This window comes from Taudactylus pleione, unplaced genomic scaffold, assembly GCF_031769625.1.
Source record: "Taudactylus pleione unplaced genomic scaffold, aTauple2 ptg000069l, whole genome shotgun sequence".
Lineage (NCBI taxonomy): Eukaryota > Metazoa > Chordata > Amphibia > Anura > Myobatrachidae > Taudactylus > Taudactylus pleione.
This window is the reverse complement of record NW_028284471.1, coordinates 733,090-756,500: the sequence shown is the minus strand read 5'-3', so window position 1 is coordinate 756,500 and position 23,411 is coordinate 733,090.

The following is a 23,411-nucleotide window of genomic DNA, read 5'->3' as shown; positions in this document are numbered from 1 at the left end:
CGGACGGCATAGGACACTTGGTTATGCGCGTGAGCAGTAAGGAATTCTGGACATTTCCTGCATGCGCACTAGCAAAACATAGCTCAACTGCGTAAACATCCGAATAGCGTCCATTTTTGAATCAAGCCCATAGTGTCATTGTGTATGATCCTACTGCTCATCAATACATATTATGCTTATTTGACCCAGTACCATAATTGATAAAGTTCTTTGTATATTATACACTAACGCAGACTGATGTTCAGAAGAGACAGAAAAATTAACCGCGCTTAAGCATGTACCCAATATGAATGTATGAAATCCGAACCCCCCGAGCCCCCCCGATCCGAGGCCGATCCGAGGCCGATCCGAGTCAGGCTCGACTTTTCCCGCCTGACTCGGATCTGAAATCGAGGCAAAACGTCATCATCCCGCCTTCCGGGTCTCGCGGGTTTTGGATCCTATATAAGGTACCCGCGTCGGCGCCATTTTCTCACTCGGCTGTGGACAGTGAAGAGGGAGGGTGGGAGTTAGGGCTGGCTGGGCTGTGTAGTGTAGTGTAGTGTAGTGTAGTGCAGTGTAGTGTTGTGCTGTGCTGTGCTGCGCTGTGCTGCTGTTGTCCATAGGGGCTGTGTCCACTACTTCAAAGTCCATAGGGGCTGGCTGGACTGTGTTGTGCAGTCAGTTGTCCATAGGGGCTGTGTCCACTCCAAAGTCCTGTGCAGTGTCCCAGTCCTAAAGGGGTGCTGTAGTGTTGTCCAGGGGGTGCTCTGTCCGTCAGGGGTGCTCCCCCAAGTGCTAAAAAAAAATAATATTTTTTCTGTGTTTGTGAATTGTATGCACTGTGGCTGCACGTGCATCAACAAAGGAGCAGCGCCAAGCGTGCGCCTGTTTCCCATAAGTAAAAGGCCGGCTGGCTTGTCCGTTAAAAGGTGCTGTAAACCCCAAAGGGCACTCCAAACAAAATAAAAAAATATATTTTTTTGTGTTTGTGAATTGTGTGCGCAGTAGCCGCACATGCATCAACAAAGTAGTGCCAATCGTGCGCCTGCGTCCCATAAGTAAAAGGCCGGCTGGCTTGTCCGTTAAAGGGTGCTGTAACCCCCAAAGGGCACTCCAAACAAAATAAAAATATATATTTTTTTGTGTTTGTGAATTGTGTGCGCAGTAGCCGCACGTGCATCAACAAACTAGTGCCAAGCGTGCGCCTGTGTCCCATAAGTAAAAGGCCGGCTGGCTTGTCCATTAAAGGGTGCTGTAACCCCCAAAGGACACTCCAAACAAAATAAAAAAATATATTTTTTTGTGTTTGTGAATTGTGTGCGCAGTAGCCGCACGTGCATCAACAAAGTAGTGCCAAGCGTGCGCCTGTGTCCCATAAGTAAAAGGCCGGCTGGCTTGTCCGTTAAAGGGTGCTGTAACCCCCAAAGGGCACTCCAAACAAAATAAAAAAAAATTTTTTTTTGTTTGTGAATTGTGTGCGCAGTAGCCGCACGTGCATCAACAAAGTAGTGCCAAGCGTGCGCCTGTGTCATAAGTAAAGGGCCGGCTGGCTTGTCCGTTAAAGGTTGCTGTAACCCCCAAAGTACACTCCAAACAAAATAAAAAAATATTTTCTGTGTTTGTGAATTGTGTGCGCAGTAGCCGCACGTGCATCAACAAAGTAGTGCCAAGCGTGCGCCTGTGTCATAAGTAAAGGGCCAGCTAGCTTGTCCGTTAAAGGGTGCTGTAACCCCCAAAGTACACTCCAAACAAAATAAAAAAATATTTTCTGTGTTTGTGAATTGTGTGTGCAGTAGCCGCACGTGCATCAACAAAGTAGTGCCAAGCGTGCGCCTGTGTCCCATAAATAAAGGGCTGGCTGGATTGACCGCTAAAGGGTGCTGTAACCCCCAAAGGGCACTCCAAACAAAATAAAAAAATATATTTTTTTGTGTTTGTGAATTGTGTGCGCAGTAGCCGCACGTGCATCAACAAAGTAGTGCCAAGCATGCGCCTGTGTCCCATAAATAAAGGGCCGGCTGGATTGACCGCTAAAGGGTGCTGTAACCCCCAAAGGGCACTCCAAACAAAATAAAAAAAAATATTTTTTTGTGTCTGTGAATTGTGTGCGCAGTAGCCGCACGTGCATCAACAAAGTAGTGCCAAGCGTGCGCCTGTGTCCCATAAATAAAGGGCCAGCTGAATTGACCGCTAAAGGGTGCTGTAACCCCCAAAGGGCACTCCAAACAAAATAAAAAAATATTTTCTGTGTTTGTGAATTGTGTGCGCAGTAGCCGCACGTGCATCAACAAAGTAGTGCCAAGTGTGCGCCTGTGTCATAAGTAAAGGACGGCTGGCTTGACCGTTAAAGGGTGCTGTAACCCCCAAAGTACACTCCAGTCCAAACCAAAAAAAAAATTATTTTCTGTGTTTGTGAATTGTGTGCGCAGTAGCCGCACGTGCATCAACAAAGGAGCAGCGCCAAGTGTGCGCCTGTGTCCCATAAGTAAAGGGCCGGCTGGCTCATTTCTTAAAGGGTGGTGTAACCCACAAAGTGCACTAGTCTCCAACAAAAATAAAAAATTATTTTCTGTGTTTGTGTGCGCCTTAGCGGCACGTATATATCAATATAACATAAATGGAGGACCAAACTTTCTCCGATAAAAATAAAATAGAGAAAGATCAAGAACCACTTCCTCCTAGTGCTGAAGCTGCTGCCACTAGTCATGACATAGACGATAACATGCCATCAACGTCGTCTGCCAAGGCCGATGCCCAATGTCATAGTAGAGGGCACATACAATCCCAAATGACAAAGTTCAGGAAAATGACCTTGAAAAAAACATTTAAATCACCTGAAGAGAAACGTAAACTTGCCAATATGCCATTTACGACACGGAGTGGCAAGGAACGTCTAAGGTCTTTCCCTATGTACATGACTAGTGGTTCAGCTTCACATGACGATGGAAGCCCTCCTCCCTCTAAAAAAATCAAACGAGTTAAGCTGGCAAAAGCACAGCGAAGAACTGTGCGTTCTAAGAAGATATCACAAATCCCCAAGGAGAGTCCAAGTGTGGTGGCGGTTGCGATGCCTGACCTTCCCAACACTGGACGGGAAGAGGTGGCTTTTTCCACCATTTGCACGCCCCCTGCAAGTGCTGAAAGGAGCACCCACAGTCCACTTGCTGATATGCAAATTGAAGATGTCACTGTTGAAGTACAACAGGATGAGGATACTGATGTAGCTGGCGCTGAGGAGGAAGTTGGCGAGGAGGATTCTGATGGTGATGTGGTTTGTTTAAATCAGGCTCCGGGGGAGACAGTTGTTGTCCGTGGGATGAAAAAGCCCATCACGGTCATGCCTGGGCAGAAGACCAAACATTCCACCTCTTTGGTCTGGCGATATTTCTATCCAAATCCGGACAACAACTGTCTTGCCATATGTACCATATGTAAAGGTGAAATAAGTAGGGGTAGGGACGTTAACCACCTAGGAACATCCTCCCTTATACGGCACCTGCAGCGCGTTCATAAAAAGTTACTGTCAAGTTCAGAAACTTTGGCTAAGACCGTAAGCAGTCCAGGGACACCTAAATCCCTTTTACCTGTTTTATCCAAGGAATCAGTGGATGAGGAGGATGAGGACCACATCTTGCCTCCGTAGAGCCAGTTTGTGCAGGGACAGATTAATTGCCAGCTTGTTTTGTGGGGGCCCAAACGAACCAATCATTTCAGCCACAGTTGTGTGGCAGACCCTGGCGCTGAAATGGTGCATGTCCTATTTATACAACATAAGGGTGGGTGGGAGGGCCCAAGGACAATTCCATCTTGCACCTCTTTTTTTTCTTTGCAGTATGTACTGTTTGGGGCCTAGTTTTTCAAACTGCCATCCTGTCTGCCACTGCAGTGTCACTCCTAGATAGGCCACGTGTTTGTGCCGCCCACTCGTGTTGCTTAGCATAGTCATCCAGCTACCTCGGTGCAACCTTTTGGCCATAAAAACAATATTGTGAGGTGTGAGGTGTTCAGAATAGACTGGAAATGAGTGGAAATGAAGGTTATTGAGGTTAATAATAGCATAGGAGCAGAAAAACCCACAAATTCTGTGATGTTAGCTGTTTTTATGCTTTTTTTAAAAAAAATACAGATCCAAAACACAAAACCCAGAGCCCAAAACACGGAAGGGTGGTTTTGGCAAAACCAATCCAGATCCAAAACACGAAGAAAGATCCAGATCCAAAACCAAAACACAAAACACGAAAAGTGGCCGGTGCACACCCCTAATGTATTTATATTACACCACATGAAAGTAAACAATAAAAATAATAAATGCAACTAAAGATGCAATAAAACATAAGATATTTTAATAAGTTGTTATTCATAAAGATCTCAAAGTACACAGCAACAAAGATATGTATAAAAGGGGAAGCAATGGGGAAGCCGACTGCCTATATACTGGCAGTCGGCTTCCCGACTGTCTTATAGCGGCAAGGGATAAGGCATCTAGACGCCCGCATTTCCCCGACACCGGGAGACCGGCGCCCGGCATCATGATCGTAGTGATGCCGGGTGCCGCGAGCGGACAGCCGTGGGGGGGAGGGTTAGGTTTAGGGCTCCCGGGGGGGACTTAGGGTTAGGCACCCACCCGGGAGGGTTAGGGTTAGGCTAGGGGGAGGGAGGGTTAGGGTTAGGCACCCCCGGGGGGGACTTAGGGTTAGGCACCCCCCCGGGGGACTTAGGGTTAGGCACCCCCCGGGGGACTTAGGTTTAGGTAGCGGGGAAGGGGGTGGTTAGGGTTAGGCACTTAGAGGGGGGATTAGGGTTAGGCACTTGGGGGGGAAGTTAGGGTTAGGCACCCCTAAGGAGGGTTAGGGTTAGGGGGGTTAGGTTAGTGGATACTTACCTATCCACGATCGGGATTTCCAGGGCTGTCGGGCTTCCGCTGCGTCGCACTCTGCTCCTGTCAGGCTGCCGCTGATGGGAATCCATTCCGTATACAAGCATTGAATCAGCACATGAAGAAATTAAACATTGTTTCTCTTATTATGTTGCAATTCTGAGGGGACTGAAGAAAAAATTCAACGGCGACGCCTACTGTCCAGGTCTCGGCGCCTGCTGTCCGGGTCCCTGGAGCATCATGTGCACTAGCGACGAGAAGCAGCGCATGTGCATTTTCACCGGCTTCCAAAGGCCTGCGTCATCTGCAGCCCCGGCTCCTAGGCCACACTGAGATGGCAGATTTTGCTATCCACTGCTAGCAACCATATTAACTGCAGCTAGAGTATCCAATACTTAAAGATTTACAAAACCATTGGGTTATCTTATATTTACTGTTCTGTTTCAAGCGCCTGGGGCTATATATCTTTCTATTTGTGTTTTTCTCTTAGTGCAGACTAATGTTCAAAGTCTACAACACAAGACCTTTTGAACCGGCCAAGCAACCTATCAGAAGAAGAAGAAAACCTGTCACAATGGTATGTAATTACTACTCAACGACACTCATACATACCTGAGGGAACCCCTACATGTAAAGGGTGAAACTTGTATGATTACCGTATGTGACTTTGCCTCTACATCACAGCAATATACAGGGCCGCCTAGAGCCAAGGCGGGCCCCGGTAATAGGGGGCGTGGCCTAATCTTGGGAGGTGTGGCCACACCCCCTTGCCGAAAAAACAAAAAAAATAAAAAATTTGCAGCGCCGTGGAGGGGGCGCTCTGAGCCCCCTCAGCCCGGCGCAAAGCCAGGGGGGGCGCGATCAGTGTGATCGCTCCCCGCACAGGCATAGGAGACTGCTGTGGCTGCTGCTCAGCAGCCACGAGCAGTCTCCAACTGCAGCTCAGCACACGCTGTGTGCTGGGCTGCTGTGAGGGAGGGGGAGGCGGCGTTGGACCCGGGCCCCAGCCGGGCCCCTCAGGAAGCCTGGGCCCGGCTAATCTGTACCTGCTCCCCCCCCTCTCGGCGCCCCTGCAAATATATGCAGCACACTCGGGGAAGAACAGGAACGCTGTAACACCGCCAGTGTGTTCTGGACAATCCACCATCAGCGCACCATGGACACTTGGACTAGCCCTATGGTAGGTGCGGTGTTTCCGTCTGACCATGGCTTCTGTGGCTGCGGCTCTGCATATGATAATGCAGCAGCGTTCAATGACATGCCAATGACACTCCCATAACATGCCCGCACAATACAATATTTTTGCGTACTCTTCTGACCACCTCCCAGTCACCACCCAGGGACAATCATTGTCTTCCCTCACCAGTTCTGATACAGTCCCATACACACCAGAGCATTTGTGCGTATACTCAGGGTAACACATGCAAATATTTTGCGCAGTAGCAAATAATCTCTTAACTACGTGAACATCGGCATTACGTGCACTTGGCGTGCACCTCTGAGTCAGGCCCTGTATCTTTATATCACAGTGAATTTACGCAGCACCCTCCTGGCAGAGCAGCCCCATCCCACTGATCTACATATAGGAGCACCAGTGTTTATATACCTGTAGAGATCTGTCTGATTACAGAGGGATCTCTTGCAGCAGGTATAGGACTCGTGCAAATACACAATAGTAGTAATGACAGGTAACAAGTGGATAGAGAGGGGTAGTGCGGCTGCTTACATACGGAAAACTCTGCATAAAGGCAAAGAACTCCACTAATTTCCAAACACACAATGCGTCCACATCTGCATCCCCTAATGTTTGTACAGATCTACATTAAGTAATTGTCTTCCTTTGGTGGTGAGACCTAGGGCCTCATTCAGAGGCGGTTGGAGGATGCAAGCGGTCGCTCAGAAACTGGGCGGCCGCTTGCACCCTGACCGCCCGCCTCTGTTGCGGTCGTTAGGCTGTGGGTTTACACCCACAGCTCTAACGACCGCTCCGGTGATGGTCACGATGGTCAGAGACCATCGCGACCATCGGGGCTTACGACAAGACCCTAGGGTAGGGTCTCCCTTGTCGTAAGCCCCGGAGAGCTTCTGGCTCTGTCTGAGCCGGAAACTCTCCACTGACATCACTAGTGATGTCAGTGGGGCCTCCCCCAAACGGCAGGCGTTCCCATGGGAACACCTCCGTTTGGGCTGCCACCCCCCCGGCCCGCCTTCCAAACGGGGTGAGCTGTCAATCAACATCGACAGCTCGCCCCCTTTGGATCGAGACCCGCTACGACCGGCGCTGTCGGTCGTAGCGGGTCTCACGCATGCGCAATACGGTGCCGGCGCCGTCGTGCGCATGCTCTGTGTGGGGCCATCGACCCGGTCTGAGCGCATCGGCGCTAACGACCGGGTCTGAATGACCCCCCTAGTCCTTACTGAGGGTCAATGCATGGGTAGTGAGTGACAGGTAGGCAGAAACTTATCTCATGAATTCTACATAGTGAGTGTAATATTTATCCATCCCCTGGGCTCTCTTGTCCTGTGTGTGTCAGCCCTACAGTACAAAAATAGTGACAGGAGATTCATAAAACTCAATACATATTAATGTCATTTATGTCAGCCATTTGTCAGCCAACTTGCATAAACAGCCAGGAATAGAACTTTCATAAACAATACAGCAAATCACCTAATGAATAAGTCATATGCACTTATTATTTAAAATACTGAAAAACACGGTCTCATATATTATTACCATAGATATGAAAATAGTTTTGTGTACAGTATGTGCAAATGCAGAGATGGACTATTATACTTTCCACTGTATCCTGCAGTAGGGAAACAATGGACAAGCAACTTTACTGTACTGTATTTTCCTCCTTTGAATTCTATACTGTAACTCATTCTTATCTTGTAAATGATCACACCATGCTAGATGCAACAAAATTAAGGGGAGATTTATCAAAGCTTGGAGAGAGATAAAGTACCAATCAATCAACTCCAAACTGTCATTTTTCAAACACAGCCTGTAAAATGATAGTTTATCCACTTTATCTCTCTCCAAGGTATGCAGACAGTCATATCCAATGTCATATTATTCTCCCTGTGCTTGCGTGGGTTTCCCCCCACACTCCAAAAATATACTGGTAGGTTAATTGGGTCCCAACAAAAATTAAACATTGTGTGTGTGTGTGTGTGTGTGAGCATGTGGTAGGGAATATTGATTGTACGCCCCACTAGGGCAGGGACTGATGTGAATGGACAAATATTCTCTGTAAAGGTGGAACTTTTAAAAGGGCTTTGTCATACTGAACCTTATAAAGACATAAAATGTGGATAGTCTAACATTCTAACGTTTGAAACATATAAAACCACAATATAATCTGCAGAATATGTAAGTATATGAAAGGCTAGAGATACCACTTTACAGTGTTAGTAGCAGGGACATTCTGAACTGTATTTTAGCCCTGGCATCTATCTGGGGAGCTGCTTGGCCAGGCTTTCAGACCAGACCAGCCAATCAGGCCATCAATCCTTCTGGCATTTGCCAGAAGTGCCAGATGGCCAGTCCGGCATTGGTTAGTAGTAAATTCAAAACCCACATTATCCTATTTATTGGCAACTTAATAATGAAATAAAGTGTCATATATACACAAGACAGTTAATAATAAATGCCAAAAGTCACTTTTCCATATAAAATGGATTTAAATTAAAACACTTCTACATCCAATAGTTACCACTTTAATAATGACAAGTGAATTTTCTTTCCTGCTGTAGTCCAAATGACAATGAAAAGTAATGGTGTGTATCCACTACGTAATATTAATGGACGACTGAATGATAATGATATAGTTATCTTTCATTTATCCATTAATCATGCATTGATCAGGCACTAAAATGTCGGCAATGACAATGCACGTTCACACTGGTCGTTGCCGGCATCGCTCATAGCCCGAACATGCTGGTCAACCTGCCGATATTGTCAGGTTGACCATGTTCGGGGATGAGGGAGGGTGCCTGCACTAATTAGTATAATGTTCAGTGTGGGCACTGTGCAGTTTAGTGAACGACTGAACGGTAATGATGTCATTATCGTTCAGTCTTTCAGTCAGGTAGTGGATACCTGCCTAAAGTTAAGTGAATAGATGGCTGTGACTTTGTATAATATAGATAATTAAGTACTATAAATTGAAAGAATTAATACGCAATCAGCCAATCAGAAGAGTCTTGATAGTGCTGCTGCTAGTCATCATCATCATTGTATATTGTTGCACCAACACTCCAGTATTATAAAAGGTCTTTGTGGGGGTGCCAGGTCTCTGTAGGCTCCCAAGATTGCATGGAGGTGTACCCATGCCCCCACTATATCGTGGACACTGTAGCCACGAAACACATACAGTTACAAGTACTAATACACAAGGGGGTATAGCCATGCCTCTTGTAGCCACGTCTTCCCTTCCCATTCCCCATCACCCCCTAGGACTGCCAGGACCCTTAACGGCCCTGATTAAAAGTGTAGAGAATGTAACAAACATAATTATAATCACAGTCACCACTCATATCGGAAAAGACTACCCAGAGAACAGATCATCTCCTGACGGTCTTGCTATAAGGGAAGAATAGAGTATGGATTATAAAGATAATAGACACCTTTAAGCACATCATTACAGCTCTCCACTTTTTTTTTATAATTACAGCTTCAATCTCCTCCTGCTTTCAGTAACCTAAATGTGCCATCTAGTAAATCTAGTAAATCGACTGCTTTTATTATAAATGTATATAAATATATAGAACAAGTTCAGAGACCTGGTCACTATTAGTCCCTGATATACATACCTACTTCAGGAGAATTATTTCTACTATTTATTTGTAACCATTTTAATGTTACGAAGCCCCTGAGATGTTTCTTACAATCCTAGCTTTATTTGATTGACATAAAGGACTGAGCTTTGTGCATCCATTATTCCCGCAGGCATGTCCGCGTTTCTTTATCCACCATGACACATTGTCCAAGGCAGTTGGAGATCGCTTCATAAAATAATCTTTTTCAACATGATCAGGCAGAGCAAAATACAGCAATCAGCCGGTTTCATCTCCGCTGAATGTTTAATAGCGCAGAGATGCATGGCAGAAAAACATTATCATACAGGGAACCTTCTACCTCTGCGTTCACCATTAATGATCAGTGGCTCATTTATTTATGTATGTAGCAAAGTGCACGTTTGTAAGATGAAACTGAGATTTTTCAGTATCAAGTTTTACTAATCTGTGAATAATTTTAATTATTAAATAACTAAAATGCCACTCACCATATGTTAGCTCTAAAGAAATCATAATGACATTATGGTACTTTGCAAAGAGAATTGAAATAAGTCTAATAAGTATATTATATAACGAACACGAAAAATAGATGTGTTTGCAAAATGTATTTGAAATGTGAAAGAGATACACCGGATACTGATTTAGGTCCAGTTAGCTCCACTTTTTAAAAAATTCTAACTCATATTATCCCCATAGCCGGCTAGAAGGCGTTCCAGGCATCAGAACCTGCATCATTTGGAAAGGCCTTCTGACTTCATAAGTGTCTGATCTGGTGCCTCTAAAGCCGCGTATCCACTTGCCGACTAAAATGAGCAATTGAACGATAACATCGTAGTCATGCAATCGCTCATGAATCGGGCATGACAATGTCGAAAACGACCAGCGATGCAGGCTCCCGCTGGTCGTTTTCGACATCAATCATCGTCTGAACATGCCATGTTCAGTGTAGGCACTGCAGGGGAAGAGAAATTACTGTACGATTACAATGTTGTATTCATACTGTCGTTCCACAATCTGAATACTGGATACGCACCTTAACACTCCAGGATCTTATGTGGGAAAATGGAGACCTATGGGAGTGTATAAATTGGTAATTCATCATCATTCAAGTTACAAATACAATATTGCAATCCTTGCTTTTAAACCAGGCACATTATTTTGTCTCATTGTTGCAGAACTAGATATATTTCAGGGGCACCAAGCCAAAATGGGAATTGCAATCTCATTTGATTATGCATTTACTAAACTATGCATGAAGGGGTATTAATACAAATGATATACTGTAATGCACTATCAGCAAAGCACTAACAATTTCTCCTATTACCTGCCTGACTGTAACATAATTTCACTAAATAAAATGTATTTCTCTAAGATCATTGCGGCCACCACTGAATACTATGAACTCTAAACATAAATGGCAGAGCAGAGACACCTATAGGCCATTCTCATGTAGTAAATTAAAATGTGCAAGTCCTACTGTATATGCAAAGCCACAACTAAAAATGGAGAGACTGATTTCTATGGGGATTTTTTTTTTATCAGTGGACATCAGAACCTCAGAATGTTACTTAATATATATGGATTTATGGGAATTGTGGGAATAGACAGTTATAATCCTTTTGACAATTATCAAGCATTTTTTTATATGCCACGATACTTACAAATAACACGATTAAGGTTCTTTAAACAATAATTTTTAAATAGATTTATTTAGTGTAAAAATGCGACAAGAATTCATGTTGGAATCTGCCATTACTGTGTATCCACATTTCCAGTGTGCTGCTGAATGGAGACATTACAATTTCAACTCACATTCTTCTTTAATGGATCCTTTATAACTCATACACTGAGGTCATGGGTTCAATTCCCACTACGGCCTTAACTGTGCGGAGTTTGTATATTCTCCCTGTGCTTGCGTGGGTTTCCTCCGGGTACTCCGGTTTCCTCCCACACTCCAAAAATATACTGGTAGGTTAATTGGCTTCCCACAAAAAAATTAACCATAGTGTGTATGTGCATGTGGGAATATAGATATTAAGCTCCACTCTGGCAGGGACAGATGTGAATGGTAAGATATTCTCTGTAAAGCACTGCGGAATATGTGTGCACTATCTAAATAACTGGTCATAAATAAAATAACTAAATAAAATCACATCCTTCTTCAGTGTATCCTTAATGACTATTGTTTTGATGTTCCGATATGACCTAATAAGAAAATGGTATGCCCTGTCTTCCAGGTGACACCAGCAAAGAGAGGACACGAAAGGTAGTTTTTCATAATATGAATGGACTTAGTATACAGTAAGTGGTTTCCCTTGTATGTGACCATTGGTTATCCAGTTTTGATTCTGTCCTCAATATCCACTAAAAAGTCAGCTTTACAGTGTGATGCACAGTTGTCAATGGACTGGCCAAAGCATCTTTGTAGAAGTGTAGTACTATTAGAAGGGATGGTCACAACCTGAGATTACATTCCTTTGTGTACTTATTTGGCCAACATGGGCCCAGAGACAGTTTCTCAGACTCCCAGATCTCGTGGCTTCCTGTGTCTGTGTGGCTGTAGTTTTGCATATTCTAAACTTCAACCAAATGTGAAAATAGATTCTAAATTAATAATAATGCCCACAGAATAGTAATTGTGTGCAACAAGTGGAGCACACACACACACATGTGATACTACAACATGTGTGGCATGAAAATGACTGTGATTCCAAATATCCATCTGATCAAGTCTCTAAAGAACATGTTCAAAAATACGGAAGATCATAACAGTACAATGTTATTAACCTTATAAAGGGGAGATTCATCAAACCTTCTAAAGTGGACAAGTGACGGTGTTACCCATAGCAACCAATCAGATCTAGCTTTCATTTTATAGAATGTACTAGATAAATAAGAGCTAGAATCTCATTGGTTGCTAAGTGGCAACACCACCACTTATCCTCTATGGTTTGATAAATCTCCTGTGTGGTCATTTTGGGCGGAGATTAATGAAGTCTTCATCTTTAATAATGTGTGTTAAATACACTTAACATGAACATTATTTATTGATTAACAGTTATGCATATATATGGATTAATTCTGCACAATGATTCCCACACACATGAGGTTCCACGCATTCAACTAGCGTTAGAACTGTGTCTTAATAGCAGAAGTGTATGTAGCCAAAAAATGCAAATGACAAACTGAAGGAAGAGGTGGATACATCTATTGATGTGGCATGAACTGCCACCTAGTGTCAGGTACAAGAAAATCATGCAGAGAATTAGACGTGTAATGGTGCATACACACGGTCAGATTTGATGAACGATTGAACGATTTTTACAACGATTTGAACGATTTCATGAACGATGAACGATTTGAACGATTTCTGACAGTATTAAAATGAATGAAATCATCAAAATCTGACTGCAAACAAAGTCGATGTCAGAGATCGTTATCTGACATGTGGGAATGCGCATCGTTTGTCGATGCATGCCCTACATGTCAAAGATATGAACGATTGAGTGATTTTTGCAATCGTTATTATCGTTCATATCTGATAACAAATGTGACTGTGTGTATGCACCATAAAACTAATCTTTGTTCACAGACAAATATACTGTACAATACTGCACTAAACTTAGTGAAATATTTGAGTCAGATATTTTTGTACATTCTTTTGAATACTGGTTCAACAAAATAGTATGATTGGATCCGGCAGCACTAATGGAGTTTGGGAAAACATTTACAAATTATTGTTTTTTTGTTTAGAAATTATGTTTTTTTTATTTGTTTTTTAAGTATTATAGCTAAAAAAAAGAGTGACAATAATTAACGGCATCATTTTTCCAAACCCTTTTTTGTTATTCCATGTAAATTAATTGAAATCTCTTTAACTGCGGCTTCAGCAGCTATCCAATCAGATTTGTTGACACATTTGCACAGATTCACTGAAATATCTCTAGTGTGTCCTATAGGGGGAGCTGTATCAAGCCTTGCAGAGAGATCAAGTGGAGACGTTGCCCAAAGCAACCAATCTGTCATTTATCTAGCACAGTCTATGAAATGACAGTCAGAAGCTGAATTGGTTACTTTGGGCAACTTTTCCACTTGATCTCTCTACAAGGATTGATACATCTCACCTTATAGTGAGTCAACCCTTGAGAAAAGGGCGGAGACAGTGTCAAGTTTTTATTGCATAGCTCTAAAGCTGGGTACACGCTGGAGCAACCGGCAATCGGTACAATTGCCTTCACCTTGTACATCGCATTACTTACACACTACCCGAATTAATGAATGATGGAACGATCACTATTGAAATTCCCCATTGCCAATTTTAAACATCGTCAGACCTCCCCACGGTAGAGCCTTGAGTTGACAGTCTCTGCACAGTTACACGCCCAATACAAAGTTCATATTCCCAGACATACTGTATTACAAAGTCCCTGCATTACAAAGATCCTTTTTGGCATCCACTTTATACAGACCCATTGTTAGCTATATTGCACCAGGGGCATTTCTAGAGTGGAGGGGGCCCCTGTGCAGTGTCTGTCACGGGCCCCCTCCTCTCCGTCCAGCAGCACACTGAGCGGTGCACGGCCAGCACCGCACTTATAGACTATGGGCACTAGAGTGTGCCCAGAGTCTATAGCGCATGCGCAGTTCACTGGGAAACTGGCCGCGGTGGCCATTTTCCCTGTACTGCACATGCGCAAATGACGGAAAAATAGCCGCAGCGCCCATTTTCAAGCTGTTTTTACAGCGCAGACACCGATGCCGACGTGGGACTCCAGAAAGGTAAGTATAATATGGGTGCATGTTGTGCGGTGCGGGCCCCCCTGGACCGCACACCCTGCACCCATTATAAATACGCCCCTGTATTGCACCTCATCTCATTGCAGTGATTGTGTACAATTACAATTTGAGTACAAGCTGTTGCAGTCTATGCAGCTATGTTGTGTGGATAACCTTTTGAATAGTATATTTTTTTCAATTCCCGTCACTTTTTGGTGACAGGGTACTTTGAATTAGGGGTGTGCACCGGCCACTTTTCGTGTTTTGTGTTTTGGTTTTGGATCTGGATCTTTCTTCGTGTTTTGGATCTGGATTGGTTTTGCCAAAACCACCCTTCCGTGTTTTGGGTTCTGGGTTTTGTGTTTTGGATCTGTATTTTTTTGAAAAAAAGCATAAAAACAGCTAAAATCACAGAATTTGTGGGTTTTTCTGCTCCTATGCTATTATTAACCTCAATAACCTTAATTTCCACTCATTTCCAGTCTATTCTGAACACCTCACACCTCACAATAGTGTTTTTATGTCCAAAAGGTTGCACCAAGGTAGCTGGATGACTATGCTAAGCGACACGAGTGGGCGGCACAAACACGTGACCCATCTAGGCGTGACACTGCAGTGGCAGACAGGATGGCAGTTAGAAAAACTAGGCCCCAAACTGTACATAATGCAAAGAAAAAAAAGAGGTGCAAGATGGAATTGTCCTTGGCCCTCCCACCCACCCTTATGTTGTATAAACAGGACATGCACACTTTAACAAACCAATCATTTCAGCGCCAGGGTCTGCCACACAACTGTGGCTGAAATGATTGGTTCGTTTGGGCCCCCACAAAACAAGCTGGCAATTAATGTGTCCCTGCACAAACTGGCTCTACGGGGGCAAGATGTCATCCTCATCCTCCTCATCCACCGATTCCTCACCCTCTTCAGTGTGTACACCCTCATCCTCACAAAGTATTAACTCGTCCCCACTTGAATCCACCACCACAGGTCCCTCTGTACGTTCTGGAGGCTGGTCTCCCTGGAAGAGCTGATAATTCATTTTGATGAACATCATCTTCTCCACATTCTGTGGAATCAACCTCCTACGCCTTTCGCTGACAAGGTTCCCGGCTGCACTAAACACTCTTTCGAAGTACACACTGGAGGGGGGCAACTCAGGTAAAATAGAGCCAGTTTGTACAGGGGCCTCCAAATTGCCTCTTTTTCCTGCCAGTACAGGTATGGACTGTCTGACATGCCTACTTAGATGCTGTCACCGATGTAATCCTCCACCATTCTGTCAATGGTGACAGTATCATATGCAGTGACAGTAGACATGTCAGAAATTGTTGCCAGGTCCTTCAGTCCAGACCAGATGTCCAAACTTGGTCCTGCCTGCCCTGCATCACCGCCAGCGGGTTGCTTGTAAGTTTTTTCCTGGCAGCCCCAGTTGCGGGAGAAAATGAAGAAGGAGCTGTTGACGTGTCACGTTCCGCTTCAGCTGACAGTGTGTTCACCAGCAGGTCTTTGCACCTCTGCAGGCTTGTGTCGGCCGGAAAGAAAGACACCACATAGGCTTTAAACCTAGGATCGAGCACGGTGGCCAAAATGTAGTGGTCTGATTTCAACAGATTGACCACCCTGGAATCCTGGCAAAGCGAATGAAGGGCTTCATCCACAAGTCCCACATGCCGAGCGGAATTGCTCCATCTTAGCTCCTCCTTCACTTTCTCCAGCTGCTTCTGCAAAAGCCTGATGAGGGGAATGACCTGACTCAAGCTGGCAGTGTCTGAACTGACTTCACGTGTGGCAAGTTCGAAGGGCTGGAGAACCTTGCACAACACGGAAATCATTCTCCACTGCGCTTGAGTCAGGTGCATACCCCTTCCTTTGCCTATGTCATAGGTGGATGTATAGGCTTGAATGGCCTTTTGCTGCTCCTCCATCCTCTGAAGCATATAGAGGGTTGAGTTCCACCGCGTCACAACCTCTTGCTTCAGGTGATGGCGGGGCAGGTTCAAGAGTGTTTGCTGGCGCTCCAGTCTTCGGCACGCAGTCGCTGAATGGCGAAAGTGGCCTGAAATTTTTCGGGCCACCCAAAGCGTCTCCTGCACGCCCCTGTCGCTTTTCAGAAAATTCTGCACCACCAAGTTTATTGTGTGAGCAAAACATGGGACGTGCTGGAATTTGCCCAGATGTAATGCCCGCACAATATTGGTGGCGTTGTCAGATATCACAAATCCCCAGGAGAGTCTAAGTGGGGTAAGCCACTGGGCGATGATTTCCCTCAGTTTCTCTAAGAGGTTGTCGGCGGTGTGCCTCTTACTGAAACCGGTGATACACAGCGTAGCCTGCCTTGGAACGAGCTGGCGTTTCTGAGATGCTGCGACTGGTGACGCTGCTGCTGTTGCTGCGTAAGGTGATACATCTACCCAGTGGGCTGTCACAGTCATATAGTCCTTAGTCTGCCCTGTTCCACTTGTCCACATGTCATTGGTTAAGTGGACATTGGGTACAACGGCATTTTTCAGGACACTGAGGACACTTTTTCTGACGTTTCTGTACAGTCTCAGTATCGCCTGCCTAGTGAAGTGGAATCTAGACGGGATTTGGAACCGGGGACACACTACCTCCAGCAATTGTCTAAATCCCACTGCACTAATGGCGGATACCGGACGCACATCTAACACCAACATAGCAGTCAAGGCCTCAGTTATACGATTTGCTTCAGGATGACTGCTGTCGTACTTCATCCTCCTCGCTAAGGACTGTTGGAGGGTCAGTTGTTTAGTAAAAGTAGTGGTGTTCCTACTTCCTCTCTGGGATGATGAACGACTCCCAGCAGCAGCAACAGCAGCAGCGGCAGCAGGAGGCGTAGCAATGCAGGATCCTCCGGAGGAATCCCGGATAGGAGAGTCAGTCATGCCAGTGACATGGCCTGCAGGACTACTTCCGATCCTGACTAAGGAGGAAATTGACGAGGAGGGAGTTGACGGTGTGGTTTGCAGGCGCTTGGATACAACAGGACAACGGGATTTAGGTGTCCCTGGACTGCTTACGGTCTTAGCCAAAGTTTCTGAACTTGACAGTAACTTATTATGAACGCGCTGCAGGTGCCGTATAAGGGAGGATGTTCCTAGGTGGTTAACGTCCCTACCCCTACTTATTCCACCTTTACATAAGGTACATATGGCAAGACAGTTGTTGTCCGGATTTGGATAGAAATATTGCCAGACCAAAGAGGTGGAATGTTTGGTCTTCTGCCCAGGCATGACCGTGATGGGCTTTTTCATCCCACGGACAACAACTGTCTCCCCGGAGCCTGATTTAAACAAACCACATCACCATCAGAATCCTCCTCGCCAACTTCCTCCTCAGCGCCAGCTACACCAGTATCCTCATCCTGTTGTACTTCAACAGTGACATCTTCAATTTGCATATCATCAAGTGGACAGTGGGTGCTCCTTTCAGCACTTGCAGGGGGCGTGCAAATGGTGGAAAGAGCCACCTCTTCCCGTCCAGTGCTGGGAAGGTCAGGCATCGCAACCACCACCACACTTGGACTCTCCTTGGGGATTTGTGATATCTTCTTAGAAAGCACAGTTCTTCGCTGTGCTTTTGCCAGCTTAACTCTTTTGATTTTTTTAGAGGGAGGAGGGCTTCCATCGTCATGTGAAGCTGAACCACTAGTCATGAACATAGGGAAAGACCTTAGACGTTCCTTGCCACTCCGTGTCGTAAATGGCATATTGGCAAGTTTACGTTTCTCTTCAGATGATTTAAATGTTTTTTTCAAGGTCATTTTCCTGAACTTTGCCATTTGGGATTGTAAGTGCCCTCTATTATGACATTGGGCATCGGCCTTGGCAGACGACGTTGATGGCATGTTATCGTCTATGTCATGACTAGTGGCAGCAGCTTCAGCACTAGGAGGAAGTGGTTCTTGATCTTTCTCTATTTTATTTTTATCGGAGAAAGTTTGGTCCTCCATTTATGTTATATCGATTTGATATATACGTGCGGCTAAACACAGAAAATATTTTTTTATTTTTGCTGGAGAGTAGTGCACTTTGTGGGTTACACCAGCTTTTAAGAAATGAGCCAGCCGGCTTTTTACTTATGGGACACAGGCGCACGCTTGGCGCTGCTCCTTTGTTGATGCACGTGCGGCTACTGCGCACACAATTCACAAACACAGAAAATAATTTTTTTTTGGTTTGGACTGGAGTGTACTTTGGGGGTTACAGCACCCTTTAACGGTCAAGCCAGCCGTCCTTTACTTATGACACAGGCGCACACTTGGCACTACTTTGTTGATGCACGTGCGGCTACTGCGCACACAATTCACAAACACAGAAAATAATTTTTTTTTTGGTTTGGACTGGAGTGTACTTTGGGGGTTACAGCACCCTTTAACGATCAAGCCAGCCATCCTTTACTTATGACACAGGCGCACGCTTGGCACTACTTTGTTGATGCACATGCGGCTACTGCGCACACAATTCACAAACACAGAAAATATTTTTTTTTTGGGTTTGGACTGGAGTGTACTTTGGGGGTTACAGCACCCTTTAACGGTCAAGCCAGCCGGCCCTTTACTTATGACACAGGCGCACGCTTGGCACTACTTTGTTGATGCACGTGCGGCTTCTGCGCACACAATTCACAAACACAGAAAATATATATTTTTTTGGTTTGGACTGGAGTGTACTTTGGGGGTTACAGCACCCTTTAACGGTCAAGCCAGCCGGCCCTTTACTTATGACACAGGCGCACGCTTGGCACTACTTTGTTGATGCACGTGCGGCTACTGCGCACACAATTCACAAACACAGAAAATTATATATTTTTTTGGTTTGGACTGGAGTGTACTTTGGGGGTTACAGCACCCTTTAACGGTCAAGCCAGCCGGCCCTTTACTTATGACACAGGTGCACGCTTGGCACTACTTTGTTGATGCACGTGCGGCTACTGCGCACACAATTCACAAACACAGAAAATATATTATTTTTTTAGCACTTGGGGGGAGCACCCCTGATGGACAGAGCACCCCCTGGACAACACTACAGCACCCCTTTAGGACTGGGACACTGCACAGGACTTTGGAGTGGACACAGCCCCTATGGAGAACTGACTGCACAACACAGTCCAGCCAGCCCCTATGGACTTTGAAGTAGTGGACACAGCCCCTATTAACAACAGCAGCACAGCACAACACAGCCAGCCCCTATGGACTTTGAAGTAGTGGACAACAGCAGCACTACACTACACTACACTACACTACACAGCCCAGCCAGCCCTAACTCCCACCCTTCCTCTTCACTGTCCACAGCCGAGTGAGAAAATGGCGCCGACGCGGGTACCTTATATAGGATCCAAAACCCGCGAGACTCAGAAGGCGGGATGATGACGTTTTGCCTCGATTTCAGATCCGAGTCAGGCGGGAAAAGTCGAGCCTGACTCGGATCGGACTCGGATCGGGGGGGGCCCGGGGGGTTCGGATTTCAGAAATCCGAACCCGCTCACCCCTACTTTGAATGTATACTTACTACTTCATATTACTGAGTACTGTACCTGACATTGTTGTCTATAGTGTATGGAAATGGAGCCATGTTACATGAGTGGATGGAACAAGGGATATCTAACCGTTTGTAGAAACACAGTGGACATACAGACATGATTTGATAATCGGTAGCACTAAATGGATCTGCTTTATCCATTTTTTAAAAACTGTGTGTACTTGTCACTTGTAAAATAATCATTCTGTCCTGTACCTGACCAGACATTGTAAAACAAAAGGTTGTATATGTTTCTGTGCATTTGTTATATTTAATTGTAAATTAAAATAACATACAGGCATATAAAGGAACCCATCCCACATGTTACAGAGCTAAAAAAGGTATATCTGGACATGTAAAAAAACAGAGAGGAAAACAACTTGAAATTGTATTCTTTTTATACAGATTCTAGATGACATCCTATACTTAAGCATAAAACATTCAAACATGATATGTCACACTCATAATCATCAATCTTACTTATCTATATTACATCATTGTGTAGCATAAAATAACGTTCCCTGTGCATAAATAATTGATTGACGGGTACTGAACAACAGACAGAAAAATAAACCTTGAGAACAATTGTTGTAGTGTTCACTATTATGAAAATGTCAGGAATGAGCCAGATGGCCATAGCCACTGTTCATATATCTGCATGTTATGTTGGCTGACAGGGGACATGTTCACCTGACAGTATAGGTTGAAAGGATGGGGTTACTCTGCACCCTCTCTTTCACTGTCTATCAGAGCTTTCACCAATTTGTCTTGAGGTTCCATTTGTCTTGAGGTTCCATTTGTCTTGGGGTTCCATTTGTCTTGGGGTTCCTTTTGTCTTAGGGTTCCATTTTACACTTCTCTGCACAGGAAATTGTTTTATTTATCTATTCCCCTCAAAATATGAATTTATATAAATTCCTATATTGAGGAGGTGCACCTAAGAATAATAACACAACACCAAAAATACCTGTAGAGCGGTTATTCCTTCTTTTTGTTTTTTTCTCTAATAGCAAATAGTACTAAAAGAACCCAATATGGTTCAAGTATTCTTATATTGGGCACTCACAGAAGTAATAATATAAACCAGGGTAATAATGTGATATATTAAAACTTAACTTTTATTATTATATTATAATATATAAGGCAAAATATACAAAAATTAAATATATTCAAAAGAGAAGAAAAAAATATAACGTGCAATGTGTCAGAAAAATTACCTGTCTATCGTGTTTAAAATTACGACTATTAGCTCACTTATTAGTAAATAATATAAGTATGCCTATTCTTATTATATTGTCTATTAATTTTAGAGATGCCACAATTGTATGTCTATTTTATATATTGTTAGGGAACTAACAATTGTCAAACCACAATTGCATCAGGCTTCTTCAATACACTATTGGTCCTCTTGTAGTACCACATTTATCTAGTGATCTCCACGTTATTATACCATGTATGGAGAATATGCATAGCATTTACGTCACATTTATTAGATATTTTCCCTGGTATCACATACTTCTAAATAACAAATTTGTGCTGTGATTATCACTGGATATGTAAGAAGACTGACAAGATGTCACTATTCAGGACTAATTAAAGTTCTGCTTATAAAATGTTAGATGTTCATGAACTAGCAGACTTCTATTATAGCATTATCATTGATGAACTGGCAAATTAATCTCCTTGAACTATTACTGTACATGGTTAAACAAGGACTGTGCATCAGCCTGTTAATGCAGGTCATTAAAAGAATAACTTATACCCTGCAATGAGCAACTTCTGGGTAGCAGAGAATCCAGAACCCTAGTAGGCCGTAAGCATCAGTCCTGGTAACAGCTCTGGGCCACAGTAAATAGTGAGGTCATAAAAGAGAACTGCGGTGAACTGACATAAAATGTTTTTGGCCCTAAAAAAATTACTCCTAATGAAAACATGAAGGCGAATAATACTGCAGAAAGCACAGACAGAGCCCTCCTCCCCCCGCCCCAAACACACACTAAAGCTGGCCACACACTAGACCAACTTTCATCCAACCATCCAACTTGTTGATTGGTTGGAATGAAAATCTAGTAAGGGATGAAAGCAAATGACAAATCAGTAATTTGCTCCCAAATGCCGGAAAATGGAAAAAATGGTTGTTTGAACAAATTGTTTAGATCAAACATTTAACAAACTTGTCTGATGAACATTTTCATCTGTTTTCTAGCATTAAGGAGCAAATTGCTGATCATCAGTTATTCCCTTACGTTACCAGATTTTCATTCCAACCAATCAACTAGTTGACTGGTTGGACAGATAATCTTTAGATGTGTGGCCATAACACTTTTTATCTTGTATACAATCAGGACTTGCACTCATTTACCAAATTATGTCATTAATGTGAAGGACACTGATCAAGCTCAATAAAAGCACCATGACATATGATTAACATTCAATTTTTAATCAATTATTAAATACTAAAACATGATAACAGTGTGCAAATTGTGTAAACAGACTGACTGCCACATGCATACAGAAACACACTTTTTGTCAAAGCTCTGCCATTTTCACAGTCTGCGAACTGGGACTGTTCCATGTAAATCGAGGCTATTGGGATGTATTATATATTGTATATATTGTAAGAGGCTGTAAGTAAAAATTGAATCCTCACTAGGCACTAATATGGCTACGCAAACAAATTTGATAATACACATTTTAAAAACAAAGTGGATACTGCTGCCAAACCATTATATTATATTGTAGATTAGTGATACAAATATAACAAAGACATGGAGGTATTGGTGATGAGCTTGTAATGATTTATGGATTATACTGACTTTCTCTGACAAAATCTATTAGCAGTGACTGATACAATGGGTCTCTTAGTTTATCATGCAACTAGATTCATTGTATCCCATTTGATCTTAAAGACAGGGGTCTTTAGGGAAACATACTTCCCATGGCCACAAAAAACCCAAGCGGTGAGTGAGATGAGCTGGATAGTGTTGTCAGCACATGGAACCAGTTCTTCAACTCATCAAAAGATGAGTAAAACAAGAAAATCCCAATGATTGTCATTTCAGTGCTCCTGTTGTGGAAAAATAGTAGCTCACAGGAATTACTTTAACAAGCATGTTAATTAATACATGTCACATTCAGCAGTTAAGATAAATATATTCTGAACAATAAAAAAATCTCTTTATGATGGTGTGAGAGGTTTCTCCATACACTGCTGTGGTTTCTTTTGAGGCAAATGAACAAACAGTCCTTTGTGAGGCAAAATTTGAGCCTCAAGCAACAATAAAATGAGTCACAAATTAAAAGCTTGCTAAAGCATTCTTATGCCACAAACACATTCAATAAAATATAATTTGGTGTTTCCAAAATGATGCCAGTATTCCAGTAACACAATATAGTTTACATATTTAATATCAAATATGTAATATAGTTGAATCACCATA